We start from the raw sequence: 22,226 nt of genomic DNA, 5'->3' as shown, positions 1-22,226 counted from the left end.
TAAGGCACCTTCCATTTAAGGATCTCAAAGAGCTTCACAAACAGTTAAGTTTCACAGGACTCCTGTGAGCTAGGAAAGTATTATCTCCTTTTACAGATGAGGAACATGAGGCCCAGAATGGCTGTGACTCACCAGTCTATCTAGGTATTTATAGTGTGCCCATCGCAGTGGAGCCTGAGGCCATAGTCACAGAGGAAGGCAGTGGCAGAGACAGGAATAGAACCTAGATCTTCTGCCACCCAGTCTGTCACTTTAGCCACAAGATTGTTCTTATTGTTTCCCTTTTCTTACTATTGTTCATCTAGTGTTTTCCCTAAATACACTTGGACCACATCTGTTATTTACTCCAGTCATCTCCCATGCATTCCTAACATCCTATAGCATATTAAGAGGGCATCCACTGAGCTTCTTAAGCACAGGACTTAACCCAAGGGCTCCTAAGGTGCTGTTTAGTAGATAAATATGCTGGGGATCCATTTTATCTGCCTTTTTGGCTCCTTGGATATGCATATCCTTTCCATTCTTGGTATGATTCTACCAGCCTTGCTGTTTTCAGTGGATTGTTATGCAATGAATTTACTGCATTTACAGTATTTTGAAGATTTCAGTGGCAAGACAGAATATGAAACCTGTGCCCTGATTCATTAAAATTTCCCAGGGCGTTTCAGCTCTGAAAAGCCTTTCTATTAAGGCTGGCACAGTATGCTAAGCATCCATTTATTTCAATGCTGTTGCCTTTGGATACCATATAGCACGGTCACAGAAAGACTAAGAGGTATAGAACCAGAAATGCACTAATTAGATCACTGACTATTCAGGAAAATAGATCTTTCATCTCTAGCAACACAATGCAATTAGGTGAGGTCCCCCACAGTACACCACAGGCGCAGTCAGCTGCTACTAATAGTTTTTGTGCAGTAATTGAGTAAACAACTGACCATCATAGTCACATTAAAATTCTTCCATTTGCATGCTTTCTTCCCATATGCTGTGCTCTTAGTGTGGTGTTATGTGTGCAGTTGTCACCGTTTGTACGAGACTATACAGAGCATTGCTACTGCTTGTTCATTCTACTCTGTCCCAATCTTATTTGCTTTTCTTACAGTTTGGCACTGACTGTGATCTTGTTGACTCAGGTTTTACAGTGGTATAATTCTATTCACATCAGTGGGGCTACTCCTGATTTCCCAGGCAGAAGTGAATGTGTGGGGTCAGTGTACATTACGCATCCTTACCACTTGTGCCCAGTCTACAAAAGATGCGAGCCTGTTACAGCCAGCAGCTACACAGACTCATGCTTTCAGCTCTGGAAGTCCCTGGTGTTGGCCAAGATGGTGGCTGTCACAAATGGAATTTATTTTTACAGTTCATTATACAGTAGAGTAACCCTTCCTTGCACTAATGGCACCTTCTACTTGATGGTCTCTAAGCACTTTGTAAATAATTAATTAAGCCTCATTATACCCCTGTATCTTAACAGTAAAAAAATCAATTTAAGTTAAATGGAAATAGAGCACTTTTATTTGAAAATAAGAGCAGCCACACACAATTTACACCTCAATAACTAAAGGTGTGAATTTAAACCAATTCAGTTAGTTCATCTTTAATATAAACAAGGTCTAAAAGCATAAACTGAGGTAATTTGCACACTCAGGGCATAATACTGCGCTCAGATACACTAGTGTAAGTCCAGTGTAACACAATACTAGTGTAAATGAGAGCAGAATTGTGAAAGGAGGGGCTAAAAGAAGGCGTAAATAAAACACTACAGCTGGTTGGAGAAAATTTAACAAAACCAAGTCAAAAATAAAACCATTTTGCTAGCCTCAAAATGATAACTTTTCTGGAATTTTCCTTTGTGGAGAATTTCAAATATTTGGGATTTTGTTCCAATTCAGAATGAAATCTTGAAATTCTTCACAAAACAGAATTGCTGTCCTCTGCATGGCTCTGTTAAACAATCTTGGACTACCTCAGACTCTCAGGTAAATTGGATTAGGGCTGGCCCTCGGTTTTCCATATGGCAACTTCATTGAAGAATAAAAATCAAATGCATCTTTAAAAGTCAATTTAATCTAATCTCGGACCAGAGACATTAAAACAACGTAATTCTAATCCTACAGTTACTGCCCGGCATCACTACAGGGCAGAGTTGTGGTCGTTTGGATTCCTTAACTATGCATTTCCATACCTTAACACATTTAGATTTGTTTTAAATGTAACCTTAAATCTGAATTTCCTCTCTTTGTAATGCTTGTTTTGGGGATTTTTATAATCTCCCTGTAATGTATTTTCCCCCAAATTACTGGTATATCCTCTCAACCTTATTGCCATTTTAGTGTACCTTTTGTGTTGGAATATGTGTACATACACAGATAATATTAAAGTCAGTTTAATTGCCTTGGTTTGTATCAAAATTAATTGCTTTCATATGCTTGTTTTCATGAAGGGCTTGTCTACATTTGAGTTATTCCAGAGTAATTCCATGTATGGAGGCTCTCATTTCAGAATAAGAATATCTTTTTCCAAATTAGCTTAATCCACTTTGGAAGGCACTTTTGTTTTGGAATAAAGGTATCTGTGCATGGGGTTATTCCAGAACAGCTCTTCTACTTTAAATTAACAACCTGCCTTATTCCAGAATAACTTTCATGTCTAGACAAGAGTGTAAATTATTGTCATATAGTTAAACAAACAAAAAAACCTTTTCCTTGCCATGTGTTTTTCTTTCACAACCTTTTCTTCCTGAGTTAATCTACCCCTCTCTAAGCAGCAGCCTGCTTAAACCAAGACATTTAACATTCTGAAAAAAACATGAGGCAACACTGAACAGGTATGGGCACAAAATATGTGCTCTAGGAGTAAAGCATGTTCCAAATAATTAAGCAGTAGAACCTGTACTATTACCCAGCTTCTTCACCAGGTGATGCCTCAAAAACACAGGAAGATTAAAGAAACAGGCCTGTAAAGATACAGCCTAGTTTAATGACCCCATATTTGGCACATCTGATAAGCTACTGTTTAATGTCAGCCTGTCCTGAAATTATTTAATACTTAAGTTATTAAAGCATCACACAAAACAAAACAGACCACCTAGGTCTTAAACCACAAGTATCTTAAAATAAAACATATCTTACACAGAGAAAGGCTGGCCCAGTAGTTAGGATGGTAGCCTAGGTCTCTACAGACCTAGATTCAAGTCCTTGCCTCTCCATAGGCTTCCTGTGTGACTTTGGCTAAGTTACTTAGTTTCTCTAGGTGGAATCCATGAAGCTTCTTAGATGGCTTAGTTCCCCACTGTGATCCACAAAACTCCTGTTGAACCCTTTGTCAGGCTGCCTGCAGTGGCGCAGGAGCAAGAATACCAACCTTAGGGTAGACTGTTAGGAACCAGGACACATAACCCAAACTGGATGGGAGTTTTATACTTAGATTTCACCAACCAATTATCACATGTAAACTCCTCAAGCACTATAATAGTCTGAACATGGAGTCACAGACAATACCCTTAGATATTCTGACTTATTTTGACACCCAGGCAAGCATACCTTTGTGATAGATGGTCCCTTACATCAAGAATTAGAGCAATATTCAGGTTACTCCCTGTCCCAAAGTACTGAGACATACCCCACCTCAGTTGCACCTTATATCTCACACCAAAGGCAAGTCTTGTGGCCAATCCTATAATAAACTATCTAAAGAGTTATTAAGTAGGAAAAGAAAACAAGAGAATTATTTACAAGGTTCAAGCAGGTAAACATAGATACACCAATGAGTTACAATCTTAAGTTTCAAAAACAGAAGTTTCTATAAAAAGCAAGCTCTATATGACCTTTAAGACTAACCCAGGCTAAGCATTGGGAATCTCTTGCTTATGACTCATAAACCTTACCCCCAAGAGTCCAAGCAGCAAAGAGATCCAGTTCCTTTTTTTAGAGGTTTTTATCCCCCTCCTCACTTGTGCTCTCAGCTGCAAACTCAGTTTACAGGAGGAATCTATTTGCATAACTTATCTTTATGGGGGTGGTGGAGAAGACAAAACAACAAACATCTTTTGTCCTCTTTATCATCTCACAATAGACTGTCTGGTGTTTATGGACCTTTCCTGTTGGGCAGGATCTAACACCTTCTTTTGGAGATCAGCACTTCACACTAGTTAATGTCTCTTTCCTGTCTGGTGATTTACATAGTCACAGAGACACAACAACTGCTCACATATTACCTTACAAAATGGGATACAGATATTAGAAGTGAGATTAATGTGTGCATCAACTCACAAGCATTCAATAAAGTCTAAACACATTCCTATAGTTTTAATAACTATTTTAACAGTACTAACATACAGGTGAGCCAGACTGATTCCAGCTATGTATGTGTCAGTGTTCATCTAAGGCATAGGGACCTGTTCTGCCAGTGTCACACCCTTAAGGTGCCTAAACTCACTCAGTGTCTAAGTTCCTCAAAGTAAAAATTCCCTAGGGGCCTATGTTCCTGCCTCTGGCACCTGTCTAAGCCCCAGGGCAATTCATGAACTGGGGAAAGACAGGCTGTCAGCTACCTAACCTGTCCAAGGGGGCTGATCCAGTAGGTGCTCTCTTCATGTGCCTATTGGATTGGGCTCCATTGAAAAGAAGGCTGGAGGAGAAGGAGGTGGTGCTCCCTTTATAATTGTGCCCACTTATAGTAAGTGAGTGAGCCAGAGAATGACTGTAGCCTGGGGGTCAGGACACCCAGGTGGGGGGCAGGATACTCTGGGTCCAGTCCCCCTGCTGTAGTCACTCTTTCATTAGTTAGCCCGAGTGCAACAACTTAAACAGGAGAGAATAAGGGAGTATTGCATCCGAATATCTCATAGCACAGTGGGTAAAGCACTCTTGTGAGAGACCCCTGTTCAAATTCTTTCTTCCCCATCCCTGGCAGAGGGGAATTAAACCTGGGTCTCCAGCATCCCTAGCAAGTGTTCTAACCACTGAGCTATAAACTGGGCCCCACTTCCTATAGGACATTGTGTGTGGAGTGAGACAGGCACCTAACTCATTCTCCAAGAAACTGTGTAGGTGCCTAAGCCAGGAGAAGGGTTCCATTTGTGGATTGCTAGCAGAACTAAGCAGTTCCCTGCAGCTTGGATTTTGGCATGTATCCATGAGAAAGGGGTGGGACTTAGCACATAGGCATCTTCCATTGGCTAGTTTAGACTGGGTCCCATCTAGCATATTGGTTTTTGCGTATTGAATTCTTAGGCGCCTGTCTCTCCCTATTCATTGAATGGGTGCCTAACTCAGCTTTATGGCTCACAGTGTTGTTGCTGTAATTTTCTAGGTGCCTAAAAGTTAGGCACTGTGATGGTCACCATTGCAACACCTAAGTCCCTCCATGGATCCCACCCTCTGTGCCTCAGTTTCCTATCTGTAAAATGGGGATAATAGCACTCCCCTACTGCAGAGGGCTATTGTGAGAACAAATACATTGAAGATTGTGAGGTGATCAGATACTATGGTAATGCAGGTCATATAAGTATCTTAAGTAGATAGGTTTTAAGTACAGGTGTGAAGTTCATAATATGTCTTCAATGGATAAATTGAAATATTGGGAGAGGAAAATATTGATTAAGAATATGATACAGAGAGTATATAAGTGTCTATTTTGAGAGATGTATATTAGTAAATTACTAATATAATTCACTATTGTGCATGTTGTCATATATCTGTGACAGGGTGCTATCAGTAGCCCCCTGATCATGGACACTGCTGCAGCCTGGAGAAGGCTGAAGCCCCAGCTGAGGACAATTATACACTTTCTGGTGGGGGATTGTTAGCACCTGGGTGACAATCACTGGGCTAACAAGGTAATTGGGGAGAATATAAGGAGAGGAAACCAGAAGCAAGGAGCAGCTCAGGCAGAAGCTCTGTGAGCCTGGGCTGGGGAGTGAGGGCTGCAGGGAAGTCTACCCTTCCTGTGTTGTGTGCTATTACTATATAAGAGGGGAATAGATGCACAGCTTGGTGAAAGACAAACAGCTTGGTGTGTGTCTGTGACTGTGAAACCATCTAAACTGGCCAGGCAGTGTGGTTCACTGAGTAGTGACGGAAGCACCATGTGACAATCACTTTTCACAAACAGCAAGGTGCTCTGCAGAATTAAAAACTGTCCAGAGGTTCTTGTTTTAAGAACTACATGAACACAAAGGCTATGTGTCTACACTATGAGCTAGGGGTGTGATTCCCCTGCTCATGCACACATATTCATGCTAGCACTCATGAAGCTAGCATGAGTATAAACAGCAATGTAGCTGCAATAGCACAAGCGGTGGCAGTGGAGGCATGGATGAGCCAAGCCAAATACATACCCATCAGTTTTGGGTGGGTTTGTACTTGACACATCTCAGCTGTTGCTTCTGCTGCTGCTGCTACCAGTGCTACTGGTTCTACCCTGCTATTTATACTCATGCTAGCTAAATGAAAGCTAGTATGAGAACATGTGCACAAGCAAAGGAATCACACCCCTAGCTAATAATATAGACATAGCCCAAAATGCCTGCATCTCAGAATGCCTAATTTGCATGGAGAATTAACACCATTCCATGCACAAATCCTCAATTGCAAATGTATGAACATTTTCATATGCATTTGTGGTAACCATGTATGCAAATTAGCTGCAGAGTTGCGCACTTATTCTTTTTTGCATGAGGAATTGTGCAAATACAATTCTAAAAAATCACACCCCACACTATCCAGATACCCATTTACTTTCCTCGCCTCTAAAAAATGGCCATTTCTTGGGTGGGACACAAAATAAACAAATCCCAATTGTGGCTGGAACTGAAAGCTGTGGAGTTCCTCAGAAATGTCTACACATGCAACCTTTCACTCCACCTTCTGTTAGTGGAATTACAGCCAATTAATGAGCTGTCAATCCAACCTGGGCAGTGTGTGCATTTAATCTCTCTTTGCCTCATTTATCCATCTGTACATAATTATCTTTAAGGTGTTGTGAGGATAAATTCATAAATGCCTGTAGGAACCCAGATACCACAGCGATGAGGGCCGTCTTTACTTAGCTTTAACATACGAACAGATGGGAATTATATACTATACAGGAGCAGAGATATTCATATGAGAGAGAGAGAGAGATTGATTTAATGCCGTGGGTTTAATTTAGCTACTATGGGAATGAATCACTGGCTTTCTGCTATTTCTCTTCAGGTTATTTTTCTTTTGGTCAGTGGTTTACAAAATGTCACCTCATTCTTCAAAAAGCAGGATCTTTATGTTCCAGTAATATTCATGTTTCATTTACTGTGCCCATTCTTCTCATGTAACCACTCACCCTTAACCCATGCATTCTTTACATCTTTATTTTAATGGCAGCATCAACGAATACTACGATACAGCCTCATGTATACATGGAACATGCTAGGGGACATTTCTTGTAGACATTGAGATGTACTATATAACATTACAGTGGCAAGAAAGATCCCCTTATCTGGGCTATCACAATAAATATATTCCAGCAGCGATACTTAGACTCTTCAGCTGGACTACAGGAAAATACAGATAGTTATCAAATTACAGCTAAGCTACTATTACAAAACCATTGCTTCCATAACTAAGGGCCTATTCTTGTATCCAACAACAAAACTAAGTAGACATTGTAACACTATGGAATAGTACAGTACAATACAATACAAAATAAAATACAACACCACTGTCTTAATGATATAGAAAAAGATTAGCGACAGGGAGAATCAGAACATTTTACCGTAAATATTCTGTCTATAAACACTTTTTTAAAGTATCATGACGGCTTGTGCTATAGTTAAGATTCCAAAATGGTTTCTATTATTGCCCTGTTTTGATTTACTCATAACTTTCAAAAAGATTCTCCTTTTGGATTGAAACTTTCTATATTTTTGTCTAATATAAATAATATAAGGTTTGACCTTTCCACAATTGTCTCGTCTTTCTCCTTTCTGACTTCTATTCAAGCAGGTTTGAGTACCATGACCTAAAACAGTGGTTCTCAACCAGGGGTACGTGAACGCTTAGGGGTATGCAGAATTCTTCCAGCAGGTACATCCACTCATCTAGATATCTTCCTAGTTTTATAATAGGCTACATAAAAAGCACTAGCGAACTCAGTAGAAACTAAAATTTCATACAGACAATGACTTGTTTATACTGCTCTATATACTATACACTGAAATGTAAATACAATATTAATATTCCAATTGATTTATTTTACAATTATATGGTAAAAATGACAAAAGTAAATACTTTTTTCAGTAATAGTGTGCTGTGACACTTTTGTATTTTTTGTCTGATTTTGTAAGCAAGTAGTTTTTAAATGAGGTGAAACTCGGGGGTACACAAGACATATCAGATTCCTGCAAGGGGTCTGGAAAGGTTGAAAACCACTGAAATAATATTCAGTAGCATACCTTTGTACAATGAAATTGTAAATATGTGCACTGACCTTTTGGGATTATGCACACTGAATATTAAACAAACCTCTGAAGTTGTCCAGGCCAGGAATGAAAAATAACTTCTAAGAATATTTATATGCACTTATCAGTATGGTTCTTGTGAAGACAAAAATCCCCAGCTCCAGATGCTGCTACTTTTCCACATGTTGCAGAATTACTTAAGTAACTGTAATATCAGGGGACAATAGCCTCTACACCTCTATGTCGATTTTTATACCACATCCATCAATGTGGAAAATGAATGACTTCAAGTTTTGTTCAGTTGTAACATGTTTCCACTTTGCCCCGTCACTTTTTCTTGCAATCACACTTAAAATCTTTGCTCCAAAATTAATTTGTGGTGAATTTTTTCAAGCACTTCAGCATATTATCAATGGCATATATTACAGCAGTTTTAGACAGAGGCAAATCATCTGGATCTACTCCATTTCCTACTTTTATCTCTTGACACCCCCTTCCAAAGGTATATCTGTCATTTAGCTGGATTTGGTTTTAGTGTAATTTCTGTTGCTGGTGGAGAGTGTCCATACAGAGCCACATTGGGACTGAATATGCTTCTCATTCACCATTCAGGTTTTCTGTAAGCCTGGGAAACAAGGAACTCAATTCAGGAATGGAGCTTGCAGCCCTGCGTAATTGCTCATTGCGCTTCCACTACCTATTTCAGTTAGCATATGAATCGTTCAGCGCAGGGACCCTGGGCCTGATTCTGCTCTTACACAACCTTTACACTTGTGTAAATCCACTGACTTCAGCTGAAAGTCTCCTGATTTACATCACTGTGAATCAGACTAGACTCATGCCTATTGTCTTTTACTACTTCTGTAAAGTGCCTTGCCTAATTGTGGATGCTGTCAAAGTTACTAATAATATTCAATGAACAGTTGGGAAAGCCCAGAGGCATTTTAATATGATGAAGCCATTAAAGAATTAGCACCAATGTCTGTGTTTTCATGGCAGCAATTTGAAAGAGTCCTACCTTTTTTCTATCATATAAACTAGGGTCTGATGCTGGAATCTTTTCGTTGACTTCAGTGAGATTTGCATCAGGCCCTTGTTGCACTATGTTGCAACAATGTTTTGTTGCAGGAAACTTGGATCCCGATTTTGGTTCATTACACAGGTGCTCATTTTCATGAAGTTGCTGCAGTTTAATTCTGGTGTACTTGTGGCACCTTAGAGACTAACAAATTTATTTCAGCATAAGCTTTCGTGGGCTACAGCTCACTTCTTCAGATGCAGAAGTGAGCTGTAGCCCACGAAAGCTTTATGCTGAAATAAATTTGTTAGTCTCTAAGGTGCCACAAGTACTCCTGTTCTTTTTGCAGATACAGACTAACACGGCTGCTACTTTGTAACCTTTAATTCTGGTGTAACTGAGAGCAGAATTTGGCTCTCATTTTTTGCGTGCACTCTAGAAGCCAGTCAGAAAGTTTTCATAATAAAATGTTGTGTAATGCTATTGCATGGACGAGTAATTAAATAATGTGATAACATCTATAAGATCCCGTTCTATATAACTGAGTAAGCATGCAGATTTCACTCAGTAATATATGAAAGAAGCTTATATAACTACAAAGGGTGTTTTCTCAGACTATATATGCATGCAGTAACTGCTCATTTATCACAGGACTAATTGCAAGACCTTTTGATAACTCTGTTCAATGGGAAATTAGTGTTACATGTAATCCCAAAAGTTCTCACAATACAACATATATTATCTTGCACAATAATAAGCACTCCATTACTAAGTGTACTTAGTACTTAATGTACTTAGTGTGGGCCACCAGTATGCTTTATCATGCACTTTCATGATCTATTTCTGATCCTACACAATATATCCCGCATGATATTTTCCCTGTGAAGAGCATACACCATGGGCAAGCCCACACATAGGGGGAAATAAAACCTTCACTTTATATACAAACAGATTATTAAGGAATCTAGAGAATGTATCCTGTTTCATTAGTACTTGACAGAGTGGTTTTCTAGGTCAATATGATTTTTAAAAGAAAGACTAATTGAGAAGAGCATTACATCTGGCTCTGGGTTTAGTAACTCCTATGAGTTAATAACTACACATTATATAGTGCATACATAATTAACGTGAATAGACCTTCTGTAAAGCCAGTTTAGGCACCATGATCATTCAATCTTAGTTAAGAGCTGATTCTATTCAAATGTACCAACAATATGAATCAGTACTTCAGTATGCAGCTAGCAGCAAACATACCTGAAAGAAAATATCTTTATTGGAACATTAGCATAGTCTTTATACCTTTTAGCATATATTACAGCAGTTTTAGACAGTTTCAGCATAATCCTGTGCTTTTTCAAACTGGATAGACATTTGCCTGTTAAAACTGATACCAGGTACGAGTGTTAAGATCCTTGTGTTAAATATTATTAATTCCCCTTGTCTTTGTTGTTGTGGGTGAAATCCTGCTCCTGTGGAAGTCAGTAGGAGAGATCCCTTTGCCTTAATAAGGCCAGGGCGTCACCCTTGTTCTTTGTTCTCACATATTTTAAATGGGCAAGTTTTTTAAAGGTATTTAGGTGCCTAACTCCCATTGAGTTAGGCACCTAAATACCTTTAAAAACCTGGCCCTTTGTGTATAAATTCCTTATATTTTCATTTTCCAAGATTTGGGGGGAGGGGGAGATACTCAGTTTGACTTATGCCAGTTAAAAAAACAGAATGGAACCATCATATTTTTGAAAACACCAAAATTAAGTAACCACATCCTTAATAACTATAACCCTGTTCTTCAATTCATTCTCCCTTCACTTCCATTGTTTGTTACTCTCAATCATTGCAACGTGTCTAAAATTAGATGGCAAGTTCTTTGAGGCAGGGACAATGTTATGCATATTTCATTGTTCTGTAAAGAAGGTAGCTCATTTTGGGGCACTGTAAAATAGTAATCATAAAAATAATCTTTCATTTCAAATACTTTAGCATAGTGTGAAAGAAGGCGATCTTCCTTTTTCAGAAAGATTGTATTTATTGCTTATCTGTGGCTTTTGTCTAGTTTTTAAAAATTGTTTTCCTTAATAAGAGATATTAAAGTTCTCTTTATGTTTTTACAGACAACTTAGTCTTCCACTTCAAAACTGAGTGAGAATGGAAGGCAAGGCCTATATAAAAACTACAAGAATACAAGTTTTCTGGCATGAAGGCCTTAAAGCATCATCTCTTGTCACTTTATATTAGGAGGCAATTCCCACATATTGAAAAACGATATGTAACCTCTTTCCACAGATTAACAGGGCTGTTCCATATGATGAGAGGAAGTCTGGCTTTCAGAATCGCATTCTAGAGAAATGGTTCAATTCTTGCTCACTGTTGTACTGTTCAGAACATGATTTTGTGTATCTCTGTGTGCAGGAGTGAGGACTCAGTCCCTTTGACATGAAAAGCACGTTAAAGAACCATTTCATTCATACAACCTTGATACACAAACTAGTTCAATTTACACTTCTTGAGTTTGCATCCCAAGCAGTGTTACCAGCAAACAGCAATTACTTCACTCAATGGACATGATCCAAAGTCCAATTAAGTTAATGGAAAAACTCACATTGACTTCAATGGGCTTTGGGAGGCCCAATTGAAGAACTGGATGAATACCTAAATACATTTCTTCACATAGTCATTACAAAACAACAACAACAAAGACTGCATTTACTTTACCTGACTCTTTATATTCATTTCTCAGGAATATTCTAAACTCAGCTTCAGGCAGGAATACTAACCAAAACTGCAAATTTTAAGTGAATCTTGGATAATAAAGCAAAACAAATTTTGAACTTGTAAGCACCAGAAAACTGATTCCAAGTTCCACTCATCCAGTTAGGGAACAGAAACAATATCATGTGATCAACATGTTCAATCAAAACCAATCAGCACAGCTCAAGTTTTAAATACCTTCAATAAGATGCTCTTGAATAATATACAGATAAAGAATTATTCATATAAGTCATTAGGTCAATAATTTTGAAATTATTCACAAAAATCTATTTTAAAGAAAATAATACACAACTTTCAGGCAATTTGACCAGAAAAAAATTCTAAATTAGTCAGATTATTCACTGGGAATTAGTTGCTCAGCTCTACTAAACATATTCTTGATAGGTAAACTTAAATAAGGTGTAAATCTTCCTTTGTAAATATGAAATGAACTAGCGGGGGAAAGAACTAGTTGTAGTGAATGGCCAAATTATGAAGCATCCATTGATTTTCTAAGGGAGTGTTATTCTGTTAAGAAATGTCAAAGGCCTATTTGATTTGCTTTATTTTTATGTATTAATTGATTATAAGGATGATTGCTTTATAAGGAAATTAGAGTTTATTTTAAATATAAAATACTTACTTATAAAATAACTTTTTAAGAGGTAACTCCCCAGTTAAGTTACCCATTAATTAATTGGTAACTCCTTTGCATTTTTGCCTCAGGCTGTTACAGTCATAGATGTCACACCCTAAATCTACCCAAGAAACTGTCTCCTCTTGTTTTAAAAAGGGAAGTCAGCAGATATTCTTGGGTTGGGCTCTGATGTCATTGTCACGTGCAAAGAGCCTGCATTATGTCTTATGGAATTATAACGCTGACAGACCCCTGGTCATTGGGATCAAACCTGGGAGCTCTGAAACTTAGTGTATGAGCCTCTACTACGTAAGCTAAAAGCCACGTGGCTCTTAGCCAAGGCTGTAGCAGATTCATCAATCTCTAGCTAGGCTAGGTGTCACCAGAGGGGGACAGAGTGCCACACTAAGCAGGCATGGGTTACACAATGCATTTGGATTCACCAGCTGAGTGAAGAAAATGCTTGTGTTCCATCCTCTTCTAACATGCGGATTCAGTGATACAATGCAACATGCTGATTGTTATCCAGCTGGATGTTTATGATAAAATCTCTCTGTTTCATAGCTAATCTTAAATCATATTACATGTTAAAATCATGGAACGTTTATCACATCTTGATGTAGAGGAAATTTGAAAAGGATCGCCTCAATATTTGCTGATTGCTATGAGTAAAAAATTACTACTTCTTCAAAAGAACCAAATATCTCAGTTGTGGGGCTTATTTTCCCAAACAGTGATGGCTTTCAGCCAGGTCCACACAAGGACTTAGGCACCTAAAGGCCAGATTTGGGCACCTAGGTCCCATTTTTAGACACCACTGCAATGCACAAAACCCCCTCTTGGCTGCCACTTAACCCTGTTGGTGCCTAAACTCACTCGGGACCTAATATTTGGCTATAAAAGTCCTCTAGGTGCCTATGTTTCTGCCTCTGGGCATGCACACTGCTACCTCCGGCAGACGCATCTAAGCCCCAGTATGATCCTCAAATCAGGGAAAGATAGATGTTGCCTTGCATGTAAGGCCCAGTCCAGTAGGTGTGCTCAGAGCATACCATACAAAATAGCAAGAAGACGTCCCTTTGTGGACCTGGGCCTTTATGTCATTTTGAATATAAATGCTTCTTAAACTTTTCCATATTATTGGCCACATTTCAGTAGGGTGATTGTCTTGTGGGCCATCTACCTGCCATTCATGATCATATAGCATCTCTATGGTAATGGCTTTCATTGAAAAGTAATATTAGGAAAGCATTTAATTATTTTAGCTGCTTTTTAATGCAGTTTATCAGGTGGAAACCAGGAGGATGAGACACCACTATGGCCCAACTAGGGATAGCATTTAAACACGTGCTTAACCCCTCCTTATTTTGGAAACCCTTCAGGAACTGCAAATTACTTTACTTAGGAAGGAAAAATCAAATGCACAACTATAGAATGGGAATAACTGGCTAGGCAATAGTACTGCTGAAAAGGATCTGGGGGTTATAGTAGATCACAAACTGAATATGAGTCAACATTATAATGCAGTTGTGAAAAGGCATTTTGGGATGAACTAACAGGGTTGTTATGAGTTGTTAAAACCTGACTTATGAGGAAAGGTTTAAAAATCTGGGCATGCTCAGTCTTGAGAAATGAAGATTGAGGGAGGACCTGATAACAGTCTTCAAATATGTTAAGGGCTGTTATAAAAAGGAAGGTGATCAATTGTTCTCCATGTCCACTGAAGGGAGGACAAGAAGTAATGGGCTTAATATGCAGCAAGGGAGATTTAGGTTAGATATTAGGGAAAGCTTTCTAACAATAAAGGCAGTTAAGATCTGGAATAGGCTTCCAAGGGAGATTGTAGAATCCCCATCATTGGAGGTTTTTAAGAACAGGTTGGACAAACATCTGTCAAGGTCTAGGTTTACCTGTCACAGTGCTGGGGGCTGGACTCGATGACCTCTCAAGGTCCTTTCTAGCCATACAATCTCATAATTCTATGCGCTTAACTTTAAGGATATATTTAAGTATCATTGAGCCATAAGCAATTTGCCTAAAGCCATGGAGGGAGTTAGGGTCTGAGAGAACAGAATTCAGCAGATCTTCACGTCAGGCTTGTGTGCTCACAACTAGGTTCTCAGGGCCAGAGCCTGAGCTGTGGTGAAGAGCCTGGTTCTACCCAAGGGTATGTGTACACTGCAATTACGGGTGTGAGTGCAGCTTGTGTCGACATACCCAAATTAGCTTTAATCTAGCTAGTTTGGGTAGCAGAGCTGTAAAGCCACAGCAGCATGGCTAGTCGCTTGGGTTCCAAGTGGGCTTGTACAGCCCATGCTACCGCAGCTTCATTGCTCCAGTACCTGAGCCAGCTCAGATAAAGCTAGCCCAGTTATGTCTACTTGAGTTTCAGTCACACCCCATGATTAAGGTTTAGACTTACCCTGTGTCAACAGAGCCATGCTGATTTACACCAGCAGAGGAGCTGGCTCTCTCAGACTCATTTTAGGCACCCGAGTATGAAATTTTGGCCTGTGTGGCTTATAAAAAATCCACCAAGGCAGTTAAAGTCAGACCCTTCCTTAATCCATTATTTCATGCTGTTGAGCTACGCCTCTGGTGGGCCAAGCTGCTAGCTCAGTTGCAGACAGCTGGTTGGTAGGAAATGGTTATGGCCTTGTGCGATCAGCAGTAGCCAAGGCAGCACTGCACTTTATTGCGGTGAACTGCTCTGTGGTCTTCGTCCAAAATCAAGGTATCAATGGCTATAGTTTTACAGGGGGCCACAGTCTTCTCCTGGGTGACTAGGAAGTTGCTATGAATAACGAGTGTCCTTTAGGGAAAACTGGTGAAACTTGCACTCCTAGCGATTAGTTTGCAGCAGTTACAGCTCAAGGCTCTCATTATGAGGGAAAGACTTAGAAACATACTAAAAAAAAAAACAGAGCTGAGGGGTTCTCCTGTACATTTCTAGGTTCCTGAAATTGGGAGATAAGAGAAGGGGGAAAGGCCATGAGCTCCATGGGCTTGCAAAGGCCAATTCCGACCTAATTCCCACAATGTATGAAACACACAAGAAAAAGAAACAGTTTATTTAAAGCTTATGAATCTGTGTGAGGCATGTTTGAATGAAATGCTGGATATGACAAAGGGAAACATCTGCTTTGAATCATAATACACAAGAAGGAATCACAAGGTCAAACCATAAGATTTCCATACAGGAATTGTTCAGTGGAGTATTACACTGCTTGTCATGCCTTCCACAAGGAATAAAACAAAATGGTTTGTATAGCTAATACCATCCACATAAAACATGTGCTCTGGCATGTGCCCTTTCCCAATTACCTCCCTTTACCGCATTTATCACCCCCACGCCCATTCTAATAAGATTTGTAACAGTGAAAAGAAAAAGGACAAAAGTATGAACTTGTTAGAGGAATTAGGAAATGTTGTTATCAATTTAAACCAGAAAAAATGTATTTTCCCTGTCTGCAATCCATATTTAATTATTCTCAAGAACAGAGAAGAGCAAAGAGACATGACACATTGGAGTCTGTTTCTTTTGGAAAGTACTTTCAAGTAGGTTAAATCTCATATGATTTGGCAGAATCATTTACTTTTTTCTTTATTTAGTGGGGAAGGGAAGGATTTAAACACTCTAGGTGTATAAGACTCACAATAGGCTACAGAAAGTAGGTTAGAGCAACACTGGGATTGCAGGATTTCATCCACCTTCTTTTTCCAATTAATTTTCAAAGCTTTTCAATACCAGTTGCTGCCTTGTAAATTCTTGTTCAAGCTCTTGTTAGTTCCTCATGCCCTCTGCATTATATAACTTTCTCATCTACTTCTACATACTGGGCTTGAGATTCTGATTTCATTTAAATTAATTTTATGTCAAGGTACCTGCAGCATATTTTAATATTAATAGTTTGCATTTATATAGCACTTTCCATTCCATGCAAGGATCTCAACATGCTATACAATTACTAGTGTATTAAAACTCCCCAAACTCCTGTATTGTATTATCACCCCCATTTTACAGATGGGAAAACTGAGGCACAAAAGTTAAGAACCAACTATTTCCACATTGGTGCTTTCCTATAGACACCCAAGTTTGAACACTTTGGCCTTAAGTGACTTGCCCACGGTGACAGAGGAAATCTGACACAGAGCTGAGATGACAATCCAGATCTCCAGACTCCCGAGTCTGTGCTTTAGCCACAAGATCATCTTTAAAGAAAAGCAAACAGGAAATTCTATCATAGTGCTCTTTATTAGAACAGCAGCTAGAGATCTATAGATATATTATATATATATTTTTTTCTCTCTTTATCCTCAGACTTTTTTCACTCTAGTTTTAAAGCTTTCACAAACAATACAACTATGAATAATACTTGGCACTTTCATCTACAAAACAGTTCACAGACATAAGGACCAAGCATTTCAAATACGACTAGTGATTTGTGGGGGGGAGGATTCAATCTGAGATACTTGAAGTACAGGCACTGGCTTCCTCCAGGCCCTGGGGGTGCTCAACTTCCCACTCTGCCCTAGGCCCCACCCCCACCCCCTCTCATCCCTCAAGCACCTCCTGCATGCCGTGGAACAGCTAATCGCAGCAGGTGGGAGGCGCTGGGAGGGAGGAGAGGAGCTGGCTGCCGGTGGGTATTAAGCACCCTCTAATTTTTTTCCATGGGTGCTCCAGCCCTGGAGCACCCATAGAATCAACACCTATGACTTGAAGGGGTCAGTGTTCAGCACTTTCTGAAAATTGAGTGCCTTTAAGGAGTCTCAAGTTGGCACCCAAACAATGAGGCATCCAAAAACATTAGAAAACCTTGGCCTAAAACACTAAAAGTTAGTCATATCTAAATTTAGATGGGGTGCATTTAGATGGGATAAAGCATCTGAATGACTTTTCTAAGGTCACAGAGGAAAGTTAATGTCAGATCTGAGAGTAGAATGTAGTTCGCTGCCTTCCAGGCCTGTGCTTAGATCACTCTTATTTTCAATACTTAAACAATATGTCTGTTCAAAATAAAGTAACCAGGAAGGGCTGCATTCCATAGAGATTCAGGTCCTCAGGTGATAAGATGATTTCCACAGCTTTGTACCTGAATAGATGTAAGAAACTATTATTATTATTAATTGACTACTGACTGTGCTCTTGGCATGTGCAGACATAAATATGATGCCTGCCTCAAGGATCAGTTCACACACATACAAACAGTTCAAACATGTATAGAATGGGGGAATGAATGTGAGGGGGACTAGGAGATACTGTTTTTAAGGTTTTCTGGAAGAAGTGTGATCTGAGGGGTTACCTGAAGGAGGAAAAGGAAGCCATTTGGTGCATAAGAAAGGGGAGGCTTCCATGTATAAAAGCCAGGAGGGAAGCAGGAGTCAAGATGAATACAAGGCAAATAACACTAATGAAGCAGGATATAAAACTGAAGTCCTGACTGATTATGGTAATTAAAGCGCTCATGGCACATTTCAAAAAGCAAGAGTTAGGATGTTAATCTTGTTGTCCTGCCCTGTTCTGATTTGGCTAGTTGCAGTTTCCTGTAATTTCAGTTACTACACATTGAAATGAACCTGTCAGCTCATTACTGGGCACTCCGTTAATTCCCATGGCAACATCCAGCCAACCGAGGGGTCCAGAATCCCTTCAACTCAGGAAAGGAACTTACCACCATAGGTCAGAGGGAGCGAAAGGCCATGTGGTGGTTGGCGCAGCAGACAGGAGTGGTAGCCTGGCTGGGAGCTGGTTGCAGAGAGAAAGCTGAGTAGCTTGGGTGCCAGGACTGAAAGGCTGAGAACCAGATTAAGAAATGGATCATTGCTGGCAAAGGGGTTAATAGCAATCACAACAGGTGGTTACGTGGGAACAGCCTGCACACAGGCCAGTGTGTGACTGGCACAGTCTGAGCTAGAAAGACAAAAGGACTGGGTTCTGGATGGGGGATCTGCAGGCCAGCGTGTGACTGACTGCAGGAGAGCAGTGGCCTGGAGTGAGTAATTTTGGCACCAGGTTGTAGAGGCCCCACCTCCATACCCAAAGGTATCAGGGGCTGAGTTAGGGACTGTTTGTTTATCTTGTCTACACATAAGAGCTGTACTGCTGTAACTATACCAGTATAGTTAAATCAGTACAACCCCCTTAGGGTGAATGCAGTTATGCTGGTATAAATGTGCATTTAGCTATTCCCCTATATCCCTTTATACTGATACAAGTGCATCTACACTAGGGCTTATGCTGGGATAAATATAGCAGTAGAAAAACCACAACCCTAACTGACATAGTTATACTGGTGTGGAAACTAGTCCATAAAGCAATCATTAATTGCACCATTTATTGCTGGCAGCCCTAGTAAAGCATTAGTCACTGTTTGTCAGGTTCTGTATTTATGGGAAAACACCAAGGGCTAGAGATTGAAGGGCCTACTGCTTGGAACTCCTGCAGCACTTGCCTCTGAGCGTGTAGTTCACCCAGCACACTACCAGCCATCTATGGGAATGGTGTACCACACCACTCACAGTGACTCCCTGCAGCGGGGTCGGTTACAATACATCTTCATTTCCTGTCTTGAACTCCTGTGTAATGTTATACAGTGTTAAACAGCTGGCACATTCCATCCTAGGGGTGGCTGTATTTCAGCAGTGGGTGAAATAATTCCTGTATTTAGTATAAAGTGCCCTGGGATTTGGGGGGATGAAAGGTGTAAGCTATTAATATTGTTCTCTTTTGCCTTTGCCATCCACACTCATGTAATGTAGCTCTTGTTATGACAGTTAACCCTTTTTGACCCAAGCAGTTAGCCAAAATTCAGGGTCCTACCGGTTGCTTCGATTGGGAGGAGAAATTGATGATGGCACCAGGCATCTTTGATACAATTCTGTGTATTTACAAAGAATGTACAAAATACCGTTTCCCGGAACATAGGAGGAATCAAACAGGAGGAGACTGTTTCTTTGCTCACAGTTCCAAGCCCCTTTCTAGCCAGCACTTAGCCCAAAAGCTCTCTTTCTCTAGCCTTTTCTCAAAGCCTCATTCCAGACCCAGTGCTGCTTTTGGGTGTGTCTTGGTTCTCTGCTGCTTTTCTCTCCCCTTCTCTGATGTTTCTCCTGCTTTTCTCTCTCTCACTCTCTCTCTCTCTCTCTCTCACTCTCACATACACACACCCCTCTACCACTCCTAAAACAATACTCAGTGAAACCCCTTCACCCACCCACGCCTTTCATGTGCCTTTGTTTTGGGTGGTGACATGTGCCTGTGTTATGAGTGGAGGCTTTCTGGTTCCATAAAAGAGCTTAATTATTTCTTACATTTTTCCCAAATGAGGGCTGGATGTTACACTCAGTAGTTTCAATGAGGTTTAACCCAACCGATAACAAAACCAAGAGGGCTCTAAGGAGCAGGAAATTCTCATGACATAACAAGGATGAGAGCTCTCTTGAGTGGAACAGTAGAAAGCTAGTTGCCATGGCAGCTGTGAATCACCTTAAGCCATAGTCACTTTAAAAAGTTACAAATGACAAAAAGTGTCCTTCATTGTAACCCAGGTACTTATAGAAATAGGACAGCTGCAATGAACTCCGTTGACCATCTGTGGGTGTCCACTGGGGAATTACTTTTGCCTTTAGTTGAAGTAACATACTACAGAGTGAATTGGTTTTTGGCTCTTCTCTGTTGAGAGGAAATTCACATGTGGGAAGGAGAGTTCAGTGGCATAGCCAAGATTTACAGTCTCTTTTGTATCTTCCTGAGCCTTGTGCAGCACAGAAGGCCCGAGGCCTTTTCTGGCATAAAGAGTCTAAAATATGTAAAGACCGTGTATGTGACGGTAGCTTCTGGGAATGGTTTCAGCACTTTGTATTTTCTACTTTTTTTGTGCTTGTTCATCAAAGGGTAAACATTTCAAGCTAAATTATTCAGAAGGGATTTAGGACGTGTTTTCCTAAAGTTCTGCTGAATACAAATGTGAAGAGAGAGAGAAATATATCAAGTATCCTGCTTTGTTTGTGTGTTTGTGTTCACTGGTTAAATTGGGATTTTTGAGGAAGGGGATTGTGTAGCTATATGGCGTAGCTCCCCGCCCCCTGAGCCGGAACAGGATCTTCCCAGGAGGCCACTGCTGCTTTGGTTTGGGAGAGGTTACATCATAGATGGGAAAACAAAATGATGGGCAGGATCTGCGGCCACATTAAAATCACTGGTGACTCCATTACTATGCCTGGTAGATTGGGGGAGTTTCATCAACAAGGGTGGGCCAAAAAGTAATGTTTACAATATGGTAGTAAGAAAAAAAGTGGTGTAGCTGGGAAGTAAGTTACCAGCATCACAATACAGAATACAGACTGAAATGTTAGTAGTAAACACTCTTTTGAAAGAAATCTTCCCTAGATGGGACTCCAAGGGAAATTGCTCCTGTACATTTATTTTTATAGGGTCTTTTTAATAGTGTGATTTAAATCTAAAAGGATACCACCGAGTGCTAGAATTCTCTATGCTTCTGTGTGCACAGTCCCCCCCCCCCACCCAAACACACATATACCAACACAAATAGAAAATCATCTCTACTTCCCGGCACTGTGACAAGTAGGAGAAACCCCAGGAAAGACTCCTGAACCCATGGGAGTAGACAGCAGATCCAATGCAGCAGGCCTGCTAAGCCCCACTAATGAGATGCTGGGAGTTCCATGTTCCTGATAGGTTACCTCCTGCAGTGCTACAAAGGTAGTCATTTCCCACTGCCAGCACTCCAGGGATGGGCTCCTGAAGGGTGAAGCCTTCCCTGGTTTCTTCCAGGGGACCAGCCATCTCTTCCTGCCCGTTTCACAGCATTATAAAGGTTCAGAATTTAAAATATGCGAGGTCTGCAAGGTTGCTTATTACTAAGGGAGGTGAATGGGAAAGGTGTAGATTCTCCTCTTTATAGCTCAGAAAGGGAGCAAGAAAATTATGGGATTCTTGTGACTGCACAGGGGCATAAAGGAGAATAAGTTTCTTGGGTCTGGGCATGCAGGGCTAAGTGAATGCTATACACCACTCCTCCCCTAAAGCAGGTGGGCAGGGAAAGAGCAGAGCCTGGGCTCCATTTCCCCACCGTGTGCTAACATAACTGAGCCAGGGCAGGGGGCTATAAACCAGCAGCAAATTATGAACTCTCTGGGATGTTCCGGGGCTACCATCCTTTATAATAGACTGTGTCCTAAATAGTGACACGATCTGTCTTTAGGGGTTTATGGGAAGAGCTGGATCAGTTTGCTGCACCATTCTGACACAGTTCAACCTCTAATTTTGTTTCCATCAGCTGTCGGCTTAGCTTAGGCCCCAGTTCAGCAAGGCACTTGAGAACGTGCCTAACTTTAAGCAGATGAGTAGCCCTATTGAC

Source organism: Terrapene carolina, unplaced genomic scaffold, assembly GCF_002925995.2.
Source record: "Terrapene carolina triunguis isolate 2854851 unplaced genomic scaffold, T_m_triunguis-2.0 Scaffold68, whole genome shotgun sequence".
Taxonomy (NCBI): domain Eukaryota; kingdom Metazoa; phylum Chordata; order Testudines; family Emydidae; genus Terrapene; species Terrapene triunguis.
This window is presented reverse-complemented; position numbering follows the sequence as displayed.